This window comes from Xiphophorus maculatus, chromosome 2 (assembly GCF_002775205.1).
Source record: "Xiphophorus maculatus strain JP 163 A chromosome 2, X_maculatus-5.0-male, whole genome shotgun sequence".
In the NCBI taxonomy this organism is placed as follows: domain Eukaryota; kingdom Metazoa; phylum Chordata; class Actinopteri; order Cyprinodontiformes; family Poeciliidae; genus Xiphophorus; species Xiphophorus maculatus.
In genome coordinates this window covers 19,540,257-19,564,692 of record NC_036444.1, presented here as the reverse complement: position 1 = coordinate 19,564,692, position 24,436 = coordinate 19,540,257, and the positions used below count along the sequence as shown (strand labels likewise).

Here is a 24,436-nt window from a genome sequence, read left to right as displayed (position 1 = left end):
AAAAAATCCTTGGAAAAATTGGAGATAACTCCAATTCAGTTGTTGCAAATGAGGTGTTGCCATGATATTGCGGGAATATCCCAGCACTTAAAGCTTTGTGGTCACTAAATAAGGCTAAAGTATTTCCCCCCAATTTAAACGTCTGCAGGCATCTTGAACCATCAAGTAATAACACCCTCCTCCCCCTCTGTGTTTCTCTGTGTCTGAATAATTGTGGTTATGTAACACGGTTAAGGAAGGCACATAATGCCATCACTATGAGGTGCGGTAATTCTATCAGGACCTGCTGCCACCTGCTCTGGAGCAACACTGCTGCATTTGTAACAACAAACAAACTAGACAAGGCTGAGTCACTGCAGGATGGAGAGCTGGACGCCTCTCTGAACACCTGCCAGCAAAGATGATCTAAACATATGCTGAGGAAATTAGTTTTACAGATTCAAGCACAGATGCAAGGAAGCACCATTTGTCCTCTGGGCTTATAATATGGCGGGGTTTATTGTGGCGGACAATGGAGCTGCTCACATAAAAGAGGAGCATGCGATCTGAAGAAAGAGGTTGAAATGCCCCTTTAACTGAATGACATTAAAGGTATTATTCCAACCGTGACCTTTTGTTTCATGTCTTCCTCTCCTTCATCTCTCAGTCCGGCTCCCTCCCACAGTCGCCGCCCCTCTTTCCCGTCGCTGATCTGATAAATTGCGCTGCAGGGCAGCCCAACCTCACCTCTGCCCTTTTATGTAACGCAAAGGTTGCTATTAGAGCCATTAACCCGCTTTTGATTCAGGGCCCACATCAGCATGTCATCGGCCAGGTATGACAACCACAATGACCTGTTAGTACAGCAGCACCTTTGGCTTATGCAGGGATAATTTTAGGCAGGCCAGTAGCTTCGCCATATTCAGTGATTGCGATTCAGGAGGGCAAGATAAAGGTGTTGCGTCATATGAATGGAGATAAATAGCAGACAAGTTTGAAGTAAAATGGTTAGAGAGCAAACAGATGGCCTATGCTACCTTCCTCTTATTAATAACTGTAAAAATAAAACGTATCGTAACATTAAATATTCTGCAGCGGCTGCGCTGACTGGTTAGAAGATGGAAAACCTGTTAACATGTTATATATAACTTTTTGTAATGAAAATGTTATAGTACATACATTTTAATATTGAATATTCTAATGACTAAGCAAATAATTTCCATCTTTCTCTCGAGCCCCAAAACCAAAATCGGTGCAGACCTGACTCCACTACAGTGGAACCAAAGAAATAACTGAAATCTGCTACTTAGAGCTGCCTATTCGAATAGTTAAAACAGCAAATATAACTTCACATGCATTAACTAGAAACTGTCTTGGCACAGGAACACACGCTACAGTCTTTCTTATTGCCATACTTTTAGGCACAGCCAGTCAGTGGCGAGGAAAATGAAAGATGATCATTGATTACAACATCAACCAAAAACGTGTCAAGTGGCATTCTTTGAATATTACAGAAATACTCTACAGCAAAATCTGCCAATTGGCATTTAATCTGTGAATAATTTAGAGTTATGTACCATAAAAACAAAAATTGCCAATTTTTTAATTTAAGCAGAGACAATTTACAACAGAAATAAACTTCTCCATGAATAATTAGCAAATATTTTAGCTACAACTTTGTTTCTATAAAGCCAGAAAACATGAATAAAAAGCAAATGACACTTTTCGGCACTGATTGGCGTCACAGTTGGGTAAAACCTAAATTATTCACTTTCAAAGTATATTTTGACTAGAAACAATTTTCTGATCTTACCTGTCCTTGTTCATCTCCTTAATGCTTTGCTAGTATCGACTGCTTGCAAGTCTTTTTAGAGTGTAATCCTGAAAGCAGAACTAAGACAGACTTCCTACCTGCTAATGTTCAACAGATTAAACTCTTGACCTTTTTGCAGCCATCCATATTGGCAGACATCAGCCAGCATTCAGACTCAGACAAACAATGTGTGTGTTTTGTCCATTTGCTGTGCTTACATTTGCATGACCGTGTGATTGAACTCAGAAAAGCTGCGGCTCTGTTGTTTGTTCAGCTTTATCCAGGTCGACTAGTTTGTTATTGATCAATACTGGAAACTGATTACTGTCTGTGTACCACAACTGAGAACCAATTTTCATGACAGAATTTATAATCACTTAACAAATGGACACCAAAAAGACATTTGGATGTAATAAAATTATCTAGTTTTTACAAGCTTTTAAAATTATTCCAAAAAGCACAAATCAGATGTTGTACCGTTATGTACCAAGCAAAGATGAAATTATCAGTACGGCTCCAAAAGTCACAGAAAAATCCTCAAATATTTTATCATTTCCTGTCTGCTAAAATAAAGGAAAGGACATTCTCTAATATTTGAAAATTGAGAGACATTGATAAATTTAAATAGTTTCAATGACTATTATTCTGATGAGAGAACTGAATTTTGGTTTTTGAGTGTTTCTGGATTCGACCCTTCACCTCATATTTATCCCTCTGCACAAACTTTGGATGCAGGTGAAGTTGACCCAGAAAACTTTTGACCTCTAGACTGGATATTATAAATGATAAAATGTGTAGAAGTTGTGGCATAAATGCCTTTCTTGTTTCAGTTCATCATCACTTCCTGTGCTAGAAGAAACGTTTCTTTCTGCATCTGTCTCACTTTCTGTTCCCATAAACCTTTAGCTCTAAGCATGAATTTGATTACAAAGAGGAAATTGTAAACAGAGTTGATGAAAATACCAGGTTTAAATGTTTTGGATCAGTGTTGCAAAGCTTTCGCTACAATCCTTCTTTTTGCTTTACTGAATTTTGATGTTGACAATATCAACATTACTGCCACCTACTGGTGCTACGTACATATAATCCATATTACATTGTTTCTAACAGAAATCGTAAAGATGCGTGGGTTATTTTTTTACAAACAAGCAAAAAACCTGCTTTCCATTTGTCCATTTTAATGTTGTAAAGGAGAAACAACAGCAAATTTTTAGCAAAAATCTAATGCATAAAAAAAAAAGGCTCCTTTCATTTATCTGATCCTCTTTGAAGTTAGATAGAAAAAAATGAAGAGCAAAGCACATTTGTGCTGTCAGTGTTGCTCTATGAAAGTTATTGTTTTGTTTGGAGGGAGAAAACAACACACGGGTCTCTGGAGAGTTTTATCCATTTCATTCACTCCCCGGCCTCGCCTGCTTTTCTGTGCTACTAAACCCTGACCTCTGCCCCCTACAAACATGCTAGCTCGTGCATAAAAAACCCAGTAATGCAACACATGATGACACAGAGGCACACACATGAGATTTCACTCTCAGTTCGCTAGATCATCAATACTTAGCCAGAGGCAGTGTGCAAGGCTATAGAAATAAATAAATAAATTATGTCTGAGCGAATCTCTGTCTGCAGCAAAATGATTATTTATTTAGGTCTTAACAATTACGTCCAAGACGAAACAGTAAAACACTGAAAACAGATTCCTGTTGAAAAACCTTACTTTATTTTGACTCTAAAGACACATAATATCATCAGTGCCAGGTTTCTGCAAGTTTCCTCCTAAGCCAACGTACAAATGTGCAGTACAGCGCTACTGTGTAGAATTCATCCCTCATTTCTTTTTTAATTTACATCCCAGGAGACACAATTTCAAGTAAGCTTTTAAAGGAGTCTCAAACAGTTTTTTTTTTTAGTTTTTAAAGTTTTTGTAAGCAATAACCAGTATAAGGAAATTTGCCTTTGTTTGAAACTTCTGCACAGTCTTACAGCTCGGAAACCCAGCCTCGGCTGTTGAGTACCGCATCATTGCTTTCCTGCTTACAGTCTGAGCAGAACCCTCCCCTGACAACCAAAACCTCATCCTGTCCTATCAATTATTTATCAAACTTGTGACAGCAGTCCCTTGCTTTGTGTAGAACACATCTCCTGCATCTCTGTCATTTCTTCCTCTGTTATGAGAGTCCGCAGTGTCTCTGGAAACTGAACTATAGCTATAAGCTCAGAATGGCTTCTGCGATGAGTTTTCATGTTCATGAATCACAATATAAAGAAAAACAGATGAAATTTGTGTTTTAGAAAGTCAGATTCTCAGATTAAGTGCTGCAGAACAAAAGAAGATGAGAAAGAGGTTGTGTCGTCTGTGAATGTTAAGAGAGAAAGCAGCCGCAAAGTACAGCTTCCTGGCTGTCACTGTTGCTGAGTATGATTAATGCTGTCATGGAAACGGCCCGAAGTCCAGGCTATGGCAAACACAGGTAAGCATTGGGTGGTAGAGATGAAGACGTTTTCAAAGTTCTACACATTTATGAGCATTTGGTTCATCATCAGTCTTTCATTTAACTATACTGTAAATTGTTCAAATTGAGAAAACATATATCATAATATGATGAATGTAATAAAATAAATAAAAAAATAAATAAACTAACTTTGCAGAAGGAGACATCTGTGCATGTTTCTCATTCAAAAACCAAGGCCTCAGACTTTCATCCGGTACTCTCTAGTGTTTATTATTATCACTGAAAGATGTCAATACAACCACATTAATGCACAACTGTGTGTTTGGGTTGGATGGTGTTACAGAACCACAGAAACCTGCAGTGTTTCCCTGGGTAATGCATAAAATTACTTGGCTCTGTGCTGCTATCCTCATACAAGCTTTCTAAATCTAACTTTACTTTTAAACACAAGCACAGTTTTTTAATTATCCATAACATGGTATTATCCGCATCGGTCTACAGTCCACAGACTCCTATTGCTTCTGCAACTATCTCCATTTTGTATAATATCACTGTGTCACACTGAATCTATAATCCACTATGACTAGGGTTCATAACACACACGCACCAGACAAATATCTTTTTTCTGAACATGTGCAGGGACTAAGAAATGTTCCAACTTTAAAAAGTGACACCAGAGCAAAACAGAGAGGACTCCCACCTGTCACTAAACTCTGCTCTTTGGAAACATTAAAGGTCACGAGGGGGAGAAAGAAAGGTGGACTTTATGTGGCATGATTCAGCAGCAGTAAGACATGTGGCTCACTTTGCACCGAACCAAATTACTGATCGGAAACAATGTCCAGCTATATGCAAACATACATACTGGAGAACAATCAACTGATGTTCAAATCTGGCTACATGTATCATGCATCAGTCCAAACTCTGAATACCTTAAAGAATAAGGTATTTTATCTTATGAAATAAAGTTAAAATATCTTTATAAGATATCTTAGAAAATATCTTATTTTATAAGACATTCAAAGGAATCTGGTTGATGAGGAACATTTTTCAGGTACAGCTGGGACACTAGGAATCCTAAATATCACAAAAACTCCAGTGATTTAAACATGTTTTCACTGAATAAGGGCACAATCTGATGTAAAGTTTCTTAAATGTCAACACTAACTGTTTTCAAATGATTATATTGTTGTGTAATCTATCTAAGCTACTTTACACCTCATCTTACATTAATTTTTGAAAAAAAAATTCTACTAAATCTCTGAAATGTAAAATGCAAATGTGTATCGAACTACATTGTTTTATGCGGAGTTGCACCAGTGTGTATTGCCAATCACACTTCAGAGTGGTTAATGGTTTATGACTAGCTCATAGTCACAAACCAAACCTCTGGAGATACATCTACCTCCTGAGGTGGATTAGGAGCGTAATATTAATAAACATAGAAGTATGACACTTCCATGTTTACTGAAACCTTTGAAAAGTCAATGTTTTCTACAAGAACACATCTAGATCATGAAAAGTGTCACTGGAAGGGGATATCATATGTGGCAACTAAAGAAGATTTCCAAAATTGATGCTGGATAAGATCTTATCCACGAACACAAAGAGTAAAAGCGACAAGCGCGGTTTCTCTGGAAGTTTTCCTTTTTTATAGTTGCTACGTGTCTCAGCTCTGAGCTGTGCTGCTTCCTCTCCAGCACAAAAGCTGTTTAAATTTAATGCGTTTGCTTTATTTCCAGTTCGAATCTCCATCTGGGATCCATAAAGTCATCATAAATTATGTATCCAGGAGTGCTTTGTAATCCTCACAGGAAATTAACAGAAAGTGAGGAGGTGGGGAAATCTATGCTTGTAAGAATCAACAAATTGATAGACTTGAGAAATCAATACCTTTATTAATTTTTATCCTTTCTTACATAATATTGTATGTTTTGAAAAACTAAATGAATGTTGGTTGTGCATTGAGCTACAACACTGAAATGTCTATGTGAACAACACTTAAAATTATTTTTAAGGTATGGTTAAATATAATTAAAAAAAAATCAATGGACTACTTCTTTATAATATAAATGTTAAGTGAGCGTAATTCTGTTTTTTATCCAAATCCCTCAACACTGAACCTAATATCAAAACATTCAAATATTTCATTTTTTGCTTTAGTGTGCCTGTTCATAATAATTATTCATTCCTACAACAGATTATCTGTTATCACAGAGGGATGATGACTTCAATTTCCAACCACCACAAGAGAAATATTCTTTCCAATCTTCCTCCACATTTTCAATTCTGTCCAAATGAGTTCATGATTGAATTATCATTTGAAAATAGTTTATTTTGTATTTTGTATAGCATTAGCTACAAACCCACACCCCAAAATGACCAACACTGTGTCAAATGAAGTGAAAACAAAACCTTTTCCATCACTGGCCACTAACCACTAAACCCATAACATGAATATTACTTAGGATGAATATGATTATGAATTAATGTGGGCATAGTGGTCATGATTGTAGTCTGCCAGGAAGAAAACAATAGAGTCATCAACCAGGCTTTTTACAGACAGGCTTTCAAGGAAATGTTGGTTTATATTGTACATACATTTTACATGTACGCCGTGGGAATTGTGCATCATTGGTTGATTGATTAATATCTCGTCAAAAACTGTTAAACTGTACAATAAGAGAATGATGAAAATAACTGCACTAAGAAGTCTGTCTGCATACTTGGAGTGGATATTTGTGAAACTACTTACTCCTAAGCTATTAGTTTAGCTAAATATTAATCAGCATGTTTTATTATTCCTCCGGTTTCCGTCTTGATTTCCAATTAACTACTTATCCAATGTTGGACAAACCCATACTAAGAAAAGAAATTAAGATGTGAGGCACCATAGTTTGGAGATTTTGTGGAAGAGTCAGAGAACCAGCCCTCGATGCTTTACAGCAGAAACATAATTCATATATTAAAGCCGTGTCAGCTGAATGTAATTTATCTGACTGCTGACATCTTCATGTCTCTCATTGCATTCACACAATGACACATTAGGATGTAGGATTTGTTCAAGATTTTCTAACAGAATATTCTGCTTGAACAGTAAGATTGTCTGACTTTCTACATTTTCACCTTCTGAAATATTCACAAACTTTTTTTGCCTCTAGCTCCATCTCCACATGTACAGTGCATAAAAAACAGATTGTTTTTTAAAAAAATATATAAAAACTACTTTCTCTCTGAATGGTCCTTGGCTCTATTCTATGATTATTCTTTCGCCTCTTCTTTCAGAAATCTTGAGGGGCAACTGATTTCAGGTTTTTTAGAGTAAAATGTTATTTCCACTTCTGGTTTGTGAGTTCAATGTTTTTTGCTGGAACATGTAGAAGTTCAGAAAATCTGAACTTACCTATTCTAACCCCCTATGCAATATGTTGGTAATTAGAAACATTTTTCTAGATCACCAGCTAATATTAAACCAGCTTTGATGTACATATAGCAGCAAGAATGCTGCTCCTTCTCATTTCCATCATTATCTTCACCTGCTCAATACTCTCCTATTCAATGCTCTTCAGTGATAATCTAAATACTGACACTACAAATAATAATAATAATAATAATAATAATAATAATAATAATAATAATAATAATAATTAGGAGTTGCTACAGGTTACCAATGATTGCACTCTTTCTCTAAACCTTTGCTAAAACAAATCGCTCGTACTTCACTTTCAGAAGTTCTTTATTTTGCATCTATGCAGTGGAGTATCAAAGATCATTGTGGTTGAAAGTAAGTTTATGCTAACCTCACTTTAATAGCTTAGGTAAGACTGAAATTGTCAGGGTTTATGCAATGTTTAATCCTGTTGGCAGTGTCTGCGATTGACCCCCCTGTGTCCTGCATTTATCCTGCTCTCATGTGATTGTTTTCATATGTGTGATATTAAGCGGTGAATGGGAGTGCAGGAGCTGGTGCATCTCGCATTTATTAAAAATAATTGTAGTATTAGATAGTCTTTTTAAGTTTGCCTTTTTAAGTTAAGTCTCCTTCTCTCTCTGCTTATTTCTCTCATTATCAATTTTACTACTTTTCCTGAAACATTTTCATTGTTCAGGTCAAGGGTCATCATCATTTCTGTGTCGTTCTAATGTCAGTGCCAAAGGTTCACTTGAAGAGTAAGCCATAAACAACACTGAAGGAGAAGCTGAGGGCCCCTGCAAACTTTGCAGACTATTAAGATGCAACAGTGTCAAAGGCAGAGGTAATATTTAATAACGATAGCTAAAACTTAGATCAAAATGTCACTCTATTCATAGTAAGATGTGAAAACTCTGACTGAAAATGAAGGGAATATCTATTTTAAAATGATTTTTCCAGTCAGTTGAGACTCTGTCTCTGTTTGACACTGACATGCAAGAGATGTGTGAAATTTTTAAAATAGGTTTTTTACATCACAGTGTATTTAAACATAATATTCCATATTTACCACTGATAGTGGTTCTGTAACAATGATCACTCTCCAAGCTGACTGTTAAACCTGATAAAGATGTGTGAAAATAATCACAATAAACTCACATTTTACTGCATTTGCATAATTGCACACAATTTGCTTGTACATTTGTGTAAATTGAGTCAGTGGCGAAAAAAATACTGCATTGTTTACAAAATCCGACAAATAAATAAAGATGAACAAATTGCTGATGGCATACCTAACCTAGGAAGGAGCAAATGAAGAATAAGTTCATGTTTTGCTTCCTTTTGTCTTTGGTTGTGCCTCTTTCCTAACAGCTGTGTCTGTAGCCTGAAATACTAACCTGGTGGTCACCAAATAAAGCAGGTTTATTTCCAATCGGCCTCGATTTCTTACAGCCAAAGCAACAATTATTGTGTCTTGTATTTACCGATGTTACCAGATGTACTTGTTGCATCTGTGTTGGATCTAATCAGCCAAGCAGCAGCTCTGAATCTGCCATGTGGCTGGCCGAGAATAGAAAGAAAATGTGGAGGAAGTTGAAAATCAGGTTAAGAGGCAGAGCAGACCCACAGCCCACCCGGCTCACATGTCATCTTTAACCTCATCACCTCACTAATTACCAAACAGGGGGTCCACCCCACCCTCTTCGTTCTCATTCAACCAGCACAGACTCCTTTTGAGTCAGAACAAGGCCTGTAGCTGATGGAGGTAATAAGAGACTGTGAATCTTTCACATACGCACTTATTTTAGTTAGCCCCTGTAGTTTTCAGCGTACATCTGCTTCCCCACATAAACAGTATAGTTCAACTCAACCACATCTTAAACAAACTGCTCCACCCAAAGCGTCTCGTTCCAACATCACAGTCAGAAGACATTAGAGGAAAACCTTTAACAAGAGCAAAGCACAATGACTTGATTCATTTTACCAAAAAGGATTTTTGTCAGCATTGCTAAAAATGAGTCAGCTCCTTTTTCAAATGGCCGAAAAAAACAACAAACAAACAAAGAACTGCAAATGTAAAAGCAGAAGGTACCCCTGGAAACTTTTCGCATATTCTTTTTTACACAAACCAAAAACTGTACAGTAAAGACATTAAATGTATTTTTTCAAGTAAATATCTTAAAGGGGAAGTATTATGTGTTTTCCAACAACATAGTGCCATTTCATAGCACAATCAAGTAATCATGCTACCTTCAGTTGTTATTAACATGACTTACAAGAAATTTGATTTTGCAATTTAATGCCTTGGTGTCTGTCTCTTTAAGAAACCCTTTAACTTTCCGACACTCTGCCATCAGCATGTCATCACATTGATCTTCTATTAACCCTTTCACGATGTTTTAACCAGCGTTGTGAAGAAGTAGCTGGTATAATGAGCTCAGCAGATGCGCAGTTCCACCAGGTGTTTGCTAATTGTTGCTGGCTAGTCTGAAGGAGCTGAGTGGGTAAGTTGTGGGGGAAAGCTGCTCTGTCAGGTGGAAGCCCAGGTAGAAAAAGTTCAAGAGATATGAATACTTTTGTGAAGCCAGGATAAGCATTTAGACATTTGGGGATTTGAGAAAAAATCTTTAAAATAGGAATAATCAATCACAGTGATTATCTGATGAGACAATATTTCAAGAGATAAATAAAGATGCCAGCATCCATCTGCAGGTTAATTCACAAAATTAAAATTTTTCTTGATTTTGAAAGTTTGGGATTACAATGGTTCTTGGCATCACAGCAGCCATTATGTTCTTAGCAGCCATAAGGTTGAGATGAATGTCCACTGCTGTCAGTACTGGGTCAGGCCAGAGCACCTGGCATTCGATATGCCCTGATAAATGGTTTTCAGACTCCGCCCACATAAAGAGCAGCAGCATACAGAAGGTGTGGACCCATTCTGCTCTAAATGAGAGTCTGTAATTTCATCAGTTAACAGCGCTGATGACTGACAGTGCCCACAAGCTCTCCCTGTTTCCAAATATAAACCCACCCCACCGCCTAAAAGATTAAACCGACCCAACCCAAATCCTGCTCTCTGCAACTTCTCAGCAGCGGAAACATAATCTGTCTTTATATTCACACACTGACCTGCCAACAGCAGCGGGCAGCCAACCAAACCTCCCAGTCACATCAAACATAAACTCACTATCGAACACACAGCTGTCTCCTCTAAATTTGCTTTAGTGCGATGAGCATATTTCAGCAAATAGGCCGTTATCCAGAGTAAATATCATTCAGCCAATCTCATTGGGATGGATTTAAAAAAGGAACTGCTCCGTTCCCCAAATCCTTCTTTAAACGGCCCGGTCCAACGTCCTGATCCAGCTGAGCCACTCACTTTGCAATACAGAATGAAGCAACGCGCACAAGACTCACAGCTGCAAGTTTCTAAAGAACCAGCTTCCGATGTGCACACATTCAAATAATTATGCATCCATATTCTATCATTTGTTACCTTATTTTTTGTTCACACAAATGCAGTTAAAGGAAAATTACAGTGACTGGTTTAATTGTCAGAGGAAACACTTCCTGCTTCCACACTATTTGAAAGAAAAAGTAGAAGATATACAGTACAGACCAAAAGTTTGGACACAACTGTGTGTGTCCAAACTTTTGGTCTGTACTGTAGGTTCTGCTAGTCAAATGGATTTGATTATTTGATTACTGTTAGAGTGAGCACCTCTATAAAAAAGCATGAGGATGAGCAGGTGCATGCAAGGGTGATTGACAGCGCTAATGACCTCCTCCCGCGTCTGATTGGTTGTCTCTAGTTCTCACCGGAGAAGATACAGGAGTTAGATTTTTTCACAGATTATCTATCTCATACCATACTGTCACAACATAGAGACAGTTTCAACAGATGTGTAAAATTATATAAATATATTTTTTTATAAAAGTTGCATACTGCCCCTTTAAAGACCAGAGGTCTAGGAGTCAAACATCATGAGCGTTAGCTCACACGATCAGGAATGAAAGCAGCAAAATAAGTAAGCTGCAGATCATCACTGTGACAGATATGCACACATTTCCCTCTGAAGAATTCAGAAGAAAGGTGGCATAAGTGTTATTTGGATGCAAAAAACAACACTGTTTTGTCATTTCAAGTTGGCAGAAAATATGCTGAGCAAAGAAAAATAAACTGATGACTGAAACAAAATGCTGGGAATGATCAGTCAGTGGAAATGTTTAGCAGGGTTTCCTTACAAAGCTCCCTCTTTGGTAAATGGTCTATCCAAGAAGCCCTTCCTCCCTGACAGCAACACGTTCACGGTGGATTCGGGTCTGGTTCCTGCAGTGGAAAGTTCCTGCAGAGAAAAATCACCCCAGAAAACTACCCTGGTCCCTGAAAATGTTCCTGGAGGGGAACGTTTTGTAATTTCTCAGAGCACTGCATGATCTCATCTTGGGGTGAATTTGCTAGTGTATAATGTCGCCAGCTCGTTTGACAATGCATTGTCAAAATGGTTATGGTGGTCAGTGGATGATCACATGACCAATGGCAACAATGCAAACAGAACAGATGTGATGAGTTTCACAACTTGTCCTATTTGTCTTCTTTTTGGTTCTTTGTTGAAATACTGACGATATGGAATGTGCTTTGTGGGTTTCTGTGATTCACTTCAGATTTAAATGATCTCAAAGCTATCATGGCAAAGACGAGCTTATGATAGCTTATAAATGTTACAGTAAGAGGTAAAGTTGAGAACTACTGCCCTACATAAAAATACAAATCAATGGTACTGGACAGAAGAATGATTTGGCCTAAATATAGAAAAACCTACAAGAACATATACTGTATTTTCCCCTAAAACACGGCATCGTGTGTAAACGGGTAATGAAAGCAAAAACAAAAAGGAAAATACTTCAAGTAGTAACTGTGCTGCACTTTGTTTAACAATTGGGTTTGATCAGATGACAACAACCAAGAGATTTATAACAGTATACTGAGAAGAGAAGAGTCCATACGTTTGTGTGCTGCTGTGTGTGTGACGCAGGAGTCCATTTATATAATCTCTATGTGTCATAGAGCACAAGTGAGGTTAATGCGTATTTGTGATGTGTCTGTGCTCAGTCGTCTTGCCCGCAGCAGACGGATGACCTTGGGTGGGTTGTCTGCCTTTCCCTGTTTCGAGGCTCTTAGACGTTCACTGAAGCTGTAAATGATGTGACGACATAAAAAAAAAATAAAACACTGTGCTGACCAGGGGCCCTGAATGAAAAGAAATACTTTTCAGGCTGCTCAGATCACGTTCTGCTCTCTATTTTTTTTGGTTTGTTTGTTTAGTGGCATTTTCAGAGCTGTGCTGCAGCTGCCGCCCACTCTCACTCTGGACGTCTGCTGACCTCTGTCATGTTTTATTTTCTGAAAAGGAGGGCGATAGAGAAACAGGCCAGTTCACCAGAAAGAAATGTTTCAATTTGGAAATGCTTCTCTGTAGGCTGATTGTTTTATTCTGGAAATAGTGCTTGGGTTGCAGCTTGCAATCCTGGGTGTTTTTTGGATTTTTTTTTTCCAGGTCAAACTTTTAAAAACTCCTTTTTTTCCCTGTATCTTTGCCAGGATTTAAAGGATTTATTTGACACCACTGAATGGATTCACACATATTTGGAACATTGAAAAAGCTCAAGAAACACAGTGAAGAAGTTTCCATTTCTAAACACTCAGCAACCAGGGTCATCATTTAAAAACATTGTACATAAATATATATAAATATATATAAGTAGATATGTCTCTACTTTGCCAGGGGTGTGCCTAGGATTTTTTCTTGGTGGACCACATGTGCACAGATAGTAGAAGGGTGGGAAGCTAAAATTGAAGTTTTCTCTAAATGCCTTGCAGTCTTAAATTGCAATGAAGAGATGCCACAATTTGAAGTTAAAAAAGTGGTGAAATATTTTGAATCCTCCTATATGAATTGATCTTCAGTCTGAATATTCCACCTTGACACATTAATTTAGTTTTCAGCTCTTGTGTGTGTGCTGGATGTCTACCTCCCAGCAAGGTGGCCAATCAAATTTCAAGGGTGGCTGGCAGAAATTTGATCCCAGCTCTTAAAGTTTTATCATGTGTGGATGAGACAAAAATATATGTAATTTTTTTTCTTATTCCTAGCTGTTTCACTTTGTCCAGTCACTGCACTTTGGATAGAAACTGTCTCAAATAAATCCTTAGAAGTCCATAATGAATTTTGAAGGCAGCTCTAGGTTCAAACTTTTACATACGCTTCTTTTTCAAGACTATAAATTAATACATTATTACTGATCTACTAATTTATTCAATTTTACTCGTATTTATTTCCCTGATTTAAAATGTTCCACATGAACCTACAAAAACTAATCTACCAATTACAGTCAATTACAGTATCTAGCTACCCATTTGGATGTATTTATGTTTCTATCATTTTGTCTTAAAAGATAAAAGTATTTACAAGAAAACCAAAAATAAATCAGAATAGGATTTCAGGTTCAGATTTTGGTTTTGTTTTTCCTTCCTTTCTGGACGGTGCATCGGTGGAAGCAGTGGAGTTTAGCAGACATCCCACTCGTGCTGCCATGCTGGCACCTTAAACTGCCTGCATGGATGGAGGGAACAGATAGACAGATGGAGGACAGAAGGAAGGCTGACACACAAGAGTGATGAGAGGGTATAGAGACGGAGACACTAAGGACAAGCCCACATGAAGGCAAGAGGCAAACATGGAGCCCTTTCAGTCTGAGAAGAAATCACAGAGGAGGAGAGTGAAGAGGGTGGAGGAAAAACTGTAAAAGGTCTGTAATCAGCTGTGCATGGTCTAAACGGGGCTAGAGTCACATAGCTCAACCTCATTTACCATAAGTAGGCAGTGTGCTACTGGTTAAACACCACCTACATGTTTTAGCTCTGGGTTTTTTACTTGATCAACCTTCAGCTTCGGCCAATGAGGCCCCGTAAGCATTAAGCGAGATGTATTTTTAACATTCCTGTCTGAAAAAGAAAAGTCAGACAGAAACAGCTTTTCATCTGTAAGGTTTAGTCATAAAAATATTAGTCATGCTAGAAAAATGGCACTTTGTACATATTTGAAAGACTAAAATTTCATTCCTTCATAAAACAAGACTAAGACTAGAAAGAATAAAATTGCATAAATAACCTAATCTTGACGTCACAAAACACTGCATCAAATTTCGCCAGTCGTTTGTAGCTTAATGAACTTAATTAACTTTCTTAACCTACTCTCAAAATTGGAAAATTACCTTACAGATGCCCAACACTTTCTCCTGGTTTTTTTTAATGTTTAGTCTTTAAGCCTTTTACCTTGAATATTTAAAGTGCCTTTCTATCCTGAAATGAACAAGAACCTGATCTAACACAGTGTTTCCCAAATCTTGAAATTCAGTTCCTTATTTCACCAGAGAGCCATTATTCTCATGTGGGGCACAAATAAAAGCCTGCAAACCATCAAGACACAAGACTTATTGTTCATGTTTTTGGGGTAACTGTCAAATACTGTATGCAGTGTATGAATGATTGGTATGTTGCAAAAGACTGAAAGCAGAAAAATGTTTCATAGTTAAAGTTAAATGAAAATATGATCTGCAGACAAGTTTAAACTGTTATAACTGTTTTTTATTCCAACTTGAAATGCTTGTCCACTCTACAAAGCTTTGCCATTAAACTTAGACCAAAGTTAAACTTCCACACTGTTTTCTATGATTAATTCAGAACGGAGAACGGGGGTAACAATGACCGTAAATATTTACCCCTGGTTCCTGAAAAGGTTATTTTAGAGAAAACATGTCTTTTTAAGATGAGGAGAACATTTGGTGCTTACAAATCTAAAACTCCTCTTTTGGGTTTGGAAAATTTCCTCAACTCTCACTGGTTGTAAATTGTAACTTTTAAGCTCTTTGGTAGCATCTCAGTGTCAGTAAGATTCTAGTATAGTTTTGTTGCTTTCAAATGCCCAAAGGAAGGAGTTCTATAATGTCACAGATTCATGAAAGCTTTCAGATCTATTTTCTCAGTCTATTGTTCTAAAAGTGGACAAAAAGTGCCAAAATAAATCATGTCCACCATCTAGTTACTTGGCCCTCAGAGTCTTGACCAGGGCTGGATCTTTTCCCAGTAGACATTAGGCGAGAGGTGCATTATACTCTCAACAGGCCACTGGTCCATTACAGCCATGTAAGAGGCAATTAAGAGTGACCAGTTATCCTCGAAACAATAATAGGAAAATGCTCTGTACAAAAGATAAACATGATAAATAAACCCAGAAAGTATAGAGAAAAGACCTTCAATTGTGACAAATCTGAAGTAGAGATGAAACCCCCCCTACAGAGTCCCACAGGGTAAAATATAGCCTCCAACTGGGACTGTATCTGTGCTGGTGCCAGTTAAGGCTTTCTAAAGAGAGTACGCCATGGGATTCCAGATTCACACCATTTTTGAATCCCTGGTTTCAAATTAACAACAAAAGCCCGCAGACATCACACGTCCTTTAAGGTTTGCAGTTTCTGATTCAAATACCAGCAGGCCTCCACACAACTGTCCACAACAAGCCTCTCATCTCTGCTGCAAAGCTCTTAGCGCTGCACAGAACTGATGCACTCACTGTTTTAGCTTTCATTTTTTATTAGAAAAAGAAAAAAAACCTCTGTGCTTTCTGCAGTCTTAATTACTTCTGTGTGAGTGTTTTGAGACAAGCTTCTTATCCGATTGTGAATCTGCTGCCAGCGGCGGCGACGATAAACTATTCAGGCGTCTGTGAGAGCACCTATCAGAGAGAGCAGGGGGAAATGAGAGGGATGCACTTGAGTGTGAAGTCTTGGCTTAAATGCAGGAGGAAAAATGATGATGAATAAGAAGAGGCGAAGGAGAGGTGGGAGGTTCACTGTCAACATGGCTCTTCATCCAATCATTTATTAGAAATCCAAAACAGGAAGTAATCCTGAGGGAGGCGGGCAATAAGGGGAACAGCAACTAGTTGCTGCAATTACCTGCTCAGCCATTTATTCACAACAACAAAGAAACTCAAATGTGCAAAGCATTTAAAATCCAAGCTCCTGAATTTTATAGACAATCAATATTTCAAACACTTGGCCTATATTTTAGGCTAGAGTTAATAGATGTTAGGCATGTTGGTTGCACTGGATTCCTCCAGAAATTGGAGTAAAATAATTCCATATATTTATCTTAGGATTAAAGAGCAGTGATAGTAGGCTGCTCAGAAAGAAAAGAAAAGCTTTAATTTTTTAGTATTGAAGCTAAATCCAGAAACGTGAAGTAATATGGAAAATGATCTTTCCAGTGGATCAGCCAGAAGGCAAAGAGTCGACCAGTGATCACCTCCGGGGTTACCTGTGAGAACGGTAGCTTTTAAAAAAGCCTATGTGAGGGCACGCTACCCACAAGAAGCCTCAAACAGTCTCATTGTTGAGAAAAAAAATACATGGACTGAAAAAGTCACAATCTGTATCTGTCACATGCTGGGATTCATGGAACAGCCAGAATATCTCAAAATACCTAAAGAAGTCATGTTGCCTTATGCTGAATAAGAAATGTCTTCGAAATGTTTCAACAAGACAATGGCTTCAACACACCAGTTATCAAGCATCTTCTTGGTCCCAGACCACAAAGAGTATAAGTTAGAAGACCAAAATCCTGGACCTGACTACAATAGGAATCCTTTAAGTACATTGTGTTTTGAAACAAAGCCAAGAAATGCACAGGAACTGTAGTCCAAACAAAGAGCTGATGCTGCTATTATTTTAAACATCCTAATTAAAGCTGCATCACATATTGAGTCTTAATTTCCATCTCAGTATCAGTATGTGAAATATCGTAATCACATAGCGGTACCTGGATGCAATACGATGAGAATCAACAACTTTTAAACCACAGACCATAATGAACAGTTGAGAAAAATGTGAACTAATCACCTAATATTGTCATCTAAGTCTTATTCATAAGTGATAGTTGGATGGAGACTGAAATGGACTGAGATTTTTTCTGATGGTGTTACTACATCCTGTTGTACAGAAGAAGTTGAGAGATGCATTAGCAACACAGCAGAGCACCGAGTCAGGTAATGGGCCATCATTTGGTGTCTTTATGACATGCATGCCGAGGTCACGCTCAGGTGCATCAGGACAGAACAGATTGCTGGACTTCTGCTGCAGAGAGCTTCATGTGAGCGGCTGATGCTTCTTGATAATGGAAAAATTTGAAAATGAAGAAGAAGGAGTTTCCCCCAAACTGTCACTCTTCGTTACCAAGCAGAGATGGATGATTTTCATTCAAACAGCAATTTAGTCATTCTTGCAAAAATGAGAACAGTAAGCAGACATGCTCAGTGACTCTTCAGTCTGACAGAGAGTCATTAACTACTTATACTTTGGTTATCACAAAGATTCTCACAGGGAGTCTGGGAAACTACATTTCTGGCATTTTTCTCCAGATTAATCAATTTACTAAAATCTATTTTCCTCTAACACTTGTAAATACAATGGGTTCCAAACAGATCTGTGGACTATGGAGCCTCAATCAGCGAGCAAACAAACTGTTTGACTAAAATTAAAAGGGAGGCATTTTGTTTAAGTTTCCCTTCTTGACCACTTCAAGTGGAGTCAGCAGAGGTGGTTCAGGTGGTGCCTCCTGTTGCAGCTCTTTGAATGGTTTCTAGACAAACTCCACAACAGACCAAGAACTTAGAAGATCTATATATCCCCTCTGCATCGGGAACAACTTTCGATCCCCTTTTAGAAACTGGACAGTGTCCAGAAGAAAGTACTGCATGTGTGGGTTGTCCTCTTGAACAGGTTTCCTCCACAACCTCAAATAAACATAAGATAATGGGAAGATGAATCAATTAAATCATTCACAAAATATACCAAACGTAAGACATTTTTTGTAATTCTTCAAATAATTATCCGTGATGTTATTCCCTATGCGACGGCTGCAGAGTGGATCACATTTACATCACACAAGATTCAGCTTTATTGTCTAAAATTACCAGTTAGAAAATGGAGCTCCTTCTTAATGTTCTTAACTGTGCCTTGCATGACGACAGGAAACATTTCCTTGGGTGGTAAATGGGTTTAAAGCTTAAACCTGACTGCTGTAACGCGGGGAAAAAATGACTTTGATTATCTCCAGATGGCACAAAAAGCTACAGAAAAAGCCTCCAACTGGAACTAATTGAAGAACGCACAGGATTCCTGTTTTATCACATTTTGACTCGTCACCATTTACTTTTAGATCTCGTTTTGAAACTGGTAACTTTCATGGCCGAACACCTCAGGAAAAGCCTGTCTTATTAAAACTTTACACTTCAGCACAGACCTTTGTGTCATCTAACCAGAAATTATTAGCAGGTCCTCACAGCTGATTTAAAACCCAAGAGGATCGACCTTTTCAAGCAGCGGCACGTCTACTGATTCTGGATTGAGCTTTTTGTGTTTTGTTAAATGTGGCGATTCCTTTTAAAAACAGAAGCCGAGGGCGTATTAAAAGGTTGTTTTTTTCCCCAAATGGTGCTTTTAATTTGACAAACAAGCCTTATCAGAAAGCAAATTCAAATTTATGGAAATACCTGCATTGATCTTTTATCCAAGAAAAGTGGAATATTACTATGTTTTACTGATAAACTATACATTTGGATATTATAAGCATGATGTAAATAGTTCTAAAAAACTTTTATTTATTATAAAAATAATTAAACAATTAATGATTCACAGGAAAGCTTCCTTAATGCTTTCAGCCGAAGTTTTCTCTTGCAGCTAAATAAAATTAAAATGATGTAATAAATAAATCAATAAATAATAAAATGTTAAATTAAAGACCAATAACATTTTACAAATATAGGAAAAAAACTAAATTAGCATAATATATATATATATATATATATATATATATATATATATATATATATATATATATATATATATATATATATATATATATATATATATATATATATATATAAAGTAAATATTGAGTCTTAAAAAAATTGAATGGAATATAGTAGTAATAATATTTTAAAAACATTAAAAAATGTTTAGTTTAGTTTAGTTTAAATAAATACAAAGATATATAAAAATAATTAATACAAATATTTGAAAATATAATTAAAACATTTAATTAAAAATAATAAAAAATACATACAAGAAAATATATAATGGAAAAAAACGCTAAAAACTGAATTAAAATTAAATAATATATACAAGTATAATAAAAAAATAAATAAAATACACACAAAAAATCTAACAGAAAACATGATATAAATTTCAACAATGTCAGAATCTGAATCCAGCAGAGGAGACAATCATTTCACACACTGTTCCACTCACTGTAAGATATGCAGCTTCCACCCTTTGTCTCTAAACATGACAAACATTACTCCACATTATACATGGTTAGGCAGCCCTGTTGTTTCTGCACCTGCTCAGAGGCTGAGAAACCAGATCCTGCCCTATCAGGTGTCCCAGACGAGCCCCCAGTCGACCCCCCACCTGCCGATCAAATCGACCTGCCGACGCAAAACCACCTGGCTGATTTGACAAAGACCCTCTCTGCTGCATGGATGAAGACTAAGAGGAGGAACACAAACTTCCAAGCCTTCCTATTAGATAAAGGCTTGTTAAATGAGGGGGGGTTGATTTGGATTATGAAAAATGAAGTAATTTCCTTGCACGATTCTGAACAGGCAGCACGACATGCAGCCACAGCGGCCAATCAGAGTCACTTATTACGCGTTCTGGCTCATTCTGGGATATTAATCACAGAGCTCTCGGCTTCCACTGAGTTTAATGAAGCCACTTATTTGAAAAATTACACATTCAAGAGTGACACTTAAAAAAAAAAAACACACACACACACACACACACTCATCAGGGAGACTTGTGACTAACACACAGCTCTAATTAAAAACATATCAAACAGAAGGTGAGTTAAGCAATCAAACTGGCAAATGAAGACACGTCATGCTGGGCAGACTGAGGCGGTTAGTCTGAAGATCCTGTTTAAAGACGTGTGCATATTGCAAAGACTTCTGCTGCTCCGACATGTTGGTCTGAAGCCAAAAAGTGTAATAAATAAGCTGCAGCGGCTAAGGCAAGTGTTGTTTTGGCTAAATGCAGAGGATTACTTTAATACATAGATGATTAGGGGAATGTAGGAAGAGTTGGGCTACAGGCCCAGATCTCAGTCCACACGCCTAGAACTCCTCTTCATCCACATAAAGCACTGAGTCATTCCTCATTTCTTTGTGCTTTGCTTCAAATAAGGCAAACATTTTTTCTTTGCTATATGCCAAAGTGGTACTGATCAATAGTTTTTCAGGCTCTCTGATGGTTTCTTTAACTTTTTCTTTTGACTTTAGCTCCGTTTTTTCTTTACATAGGTTCAGCACCAGAACGTGGCCTATAAAAAGCAAAGCAGACAAAAATATACCAGCCAGGCTTAAGCAGGCTTAAAAAGAATTGCCCATAGACATTCAGTATTTCAGTAGATGGTACTTTCCAAATGTAATCAGTGAAAATTTCTTTTTAAAGCTTTTCTTCATTTCAGCGACTGCTCCATTGGGTTTTTGAGCTTTGAACAGAATAAAAAGTTCTACAGCCAAAGCCAAAGCATCTTTGTTGGAAAAGCAAAGAGCTCAATAATGTTATTATGACTTCTAGGAAATGAACTTCCAACGTTCCTCCAGCTTACTGGTCTCACACTTGAAAAAAATATTTTGTTTCGTCTTGAATACGCAAAATCGGCCGCTTGGTTTTAAACAGAATAGCCAACATACAGTACAGACCAAACGTTTGGACACACCTTCTATTTCAATGGGTTTTCTGTATTTTCATGACTATTTATAAGGCAATAAATCCCACTTATTTACCTGACAGGGCAGGTTGACCTATGAAGTGAAAACCATTTCAGGTGACGACCTCTTGAAGCTCATCAAGAAAATGCAGAGTGTGTGCAAAGCAGTAATCACAGCAAAAGGTTGCTACTTTGAAGAAACTAGAATATAAGGGGTATTTTCAATTGTTTTACACTTTTTTGTTTAGTGCATATTTCCACATGTGTTATTCATAGTTTTGATGCCTTCAGTGTGAATCTACAATGTCAATAGTCATGAAAATAAAGGAAACTCTTTGAATTAAAAGGTGTGTCCAAACATTTGGTCTGTACTGTATGATGAACAAATCAACAAATGCCAAAAGCATTTTTCCAGAGCAAACTATGTCTTCACTGCAACAGCCAAGCAAGTAGAGTATCCAAGTAAAAGTTTTAACTTTTTCACTCTGGTGCCCATTAATAAAATCTAGTGCAACCAATTGCCGTCAGAAAATATCCAATTAGTAAACAGAGAGCACCAATGTGTATTTTAATCTCATTATAAATCCAGCTGTTCTGAAAGCCGCTAGTAATAAAAAAAATAAATAAAAGTGAACAAAGATGGTAGAATCTCACCAAACAGGTCAGAGGTCAAGTTGCAGAGAGGATTAATGCAGAGTTAGATTTTAAAACTATATTGCGAGCTTTGAATGTCTAACGAAGTGCTGTTAAATCATCTGAAAATTAAATGTATGAGTTTGGCTCAGCAACAAATCAACCAAGACATGACGGCATGTATATGTCCAGGCATGGAAAGCACTCATCAGAGAAGTCAAAATGTATATTGTACCCCTGGAGGAGCTGCAGGGATCTAGAACTCAGTTGGGGGAATATTTCGATTGGTCAGCTGTAATCTGTGCAAATACTCCCAAATAGCTGTGAGACCGTGAAGAGGAAGGTAAACGAAGGAGGAGGTTTTGAAAATACAGAATATTAATTCTTAGCGTTTCTTTAAATGCTCCATAAAACACAGTTTCCTGTTACTCAAATAAATACACATCTGCGTTGAAACATTATAACTAAATAAACCAAGAGAAGAGAACTGAGCACTCTTTAAATCAAAGTAATAACCACACTGATTATCATTCACTTTGTTTTAGGGCAAAATGAGTAGCAGTTTTACGGGCTGTACAACATCAGTTAAGGCAATAAAACCTCAGATAAGGAAGGGAGAGGGAGAACAGCAGGATGAGACAAAAATAGGTGATGAAGGAAGGAAAAAGACTGGAAAAATACATATGGAAAACAAACGGAAAGAAGCTAAATAGAGAAGAAAGTGGAAACAATGTGGGAAAGGGTAGTAAATGGAGAAACAGAAAAAAATAAAAATGGGGGAGGTGAAGCAAACTGAGAGAAAGGGATGAAAAGATGGAAATAAGATGAGGAAACGGTCAGCGGAGAGGAGGACAAAAAACAGAAGGAGAAAGAAGAAAAAGTGAAGAGAAGAAGCCGCACCTAAATCTCCTCTAGTAGAGAAAGAGGAAACACTGAGCTGAGCAGATTCTCTTCACTTTCTACTCCAAGCTGCTACATCAGCCATCTAGAAACCCAACCGGTAGCAGACCACTACTCCCAGTACCATCCTACAAGCAGTAAATCACGAAAATAAAGGCAAGAGATGAGCAGAGCACGCCGTGAAAATGATTAAACTAGCAGAGTGGCCGTGTATGAAAGCCAGGTGGAGAGAGTGAGCATGTCTGGCGACTGACTGCTGGATTATGCAAATATGAGTCAAATGTTTCACCCGGGCAGACACAAGGTAAGATTTAGGCGCGGCTGGAAGACGCACGCAGACTGAAACCGAGAGCAGCTTCGTGAAATCCAACTGTTCCGCCAAAATCCAGTCTAAATCAGACAGAAAGCAAAACCGCTTCTGATTTATTAGCATTTATAAGGCTACAGCTGGAGAGTATCCGCCCCCCCCTGCAAATGGTTTCGGACACACACCGATACAGAAGAAGAGAGAAAATGCACCGCTTACTTGTTGGGGAAAAAATATAAAAATCCCACAGGAGCTTCGGTTTCAGAACGGGTCCTCGGTGCGGGGAAATTCCACGTCCGCGTCCACGGAGCTGCTGATTCCCCGCAGTGTTAGTGCGAGCCGACCGAGCCACGGTGCGCCGGAGCCCGCTGGCGGTCTGAGCGGCGGGCAGAGTGCTCTCTTCAGCACCACACTGCTTTGAACAGCTCCCGCTGACGTCACCGCATGGCTACGACACCACGCCCACTTCTCCTAGCGACCACGGCCGCCACGCCCCCCGGACTCACAGAGAGGAGGGGCCGAAGTGATCCATAAACTCATGCCTTGATTACGACTCCTTGAAACATTCCGTCTATTAATCTATTCCTTTTTTTATTTATTTGTTTATTTTTTTTAGCATTTCAAGTTATTTAATGTCTTCAAAGTTTGTTGGGGCATTTTAATTTGGCTGTATTTTTTTCTCTTCTAAAATTAAAGTTTTAATGTGTGACAGCTGTCCCAACTGTCACACGCAGACACTATTGGTAATGGTTTTTTGTTTTCCCTTAATATTACTTTATATATTGATTAGTGAGTAGTTTAGATTTTTATCTTTAAATTTGTTTTCATTAGTCTGACTCTTTAGTTAACTATTTGTTGTGCACCCATTTAGTTAACTTTATGTGTCAGTTTTTTGTATATTTTGTTAAATACAACAAATTAATTATTTTTCTTTTGAGTTACCAGTTTCCTCTGGACCTGTGGCTGAAAATCAGAGATGAGCTCCAGCTGATTGGTGTCCATATATGGTTGTCAAACTTCCTCAGCGGACCATTCCATTTGTTCACCAGGGGAGGGGGAAATTTGGTCTTTAGTTTAATTTTACCATTTATTTAATGTTTCTTCT

General features: G+C 37.7%; 1 protein-coding gene across 2 annotated transcripts in view; it reads right to left on the bottom strand.

Moving 5' to 3' along the window:
- smpd3 (sphingomyelin phosphodiesterase 3) overlaps positions 1-23,748 on the bottom strand; it is a 65,526-nt gene extending 41,778 nt beyond the window's left edge. For both annotated transcript variants that reach the window (XM_023324594.1, XM_023324600.1), the window contains exon 1: positions 23,551-23,748. The gene's annotated coding sequence lies outside the window, so the exon portion shown is untranslated. The remainder of the gene's footprint in view (positions 1-23,550) is intronic.
- Between the last annotated feature and the right edge of the window lie 688 nt (positions 23,749-24,436).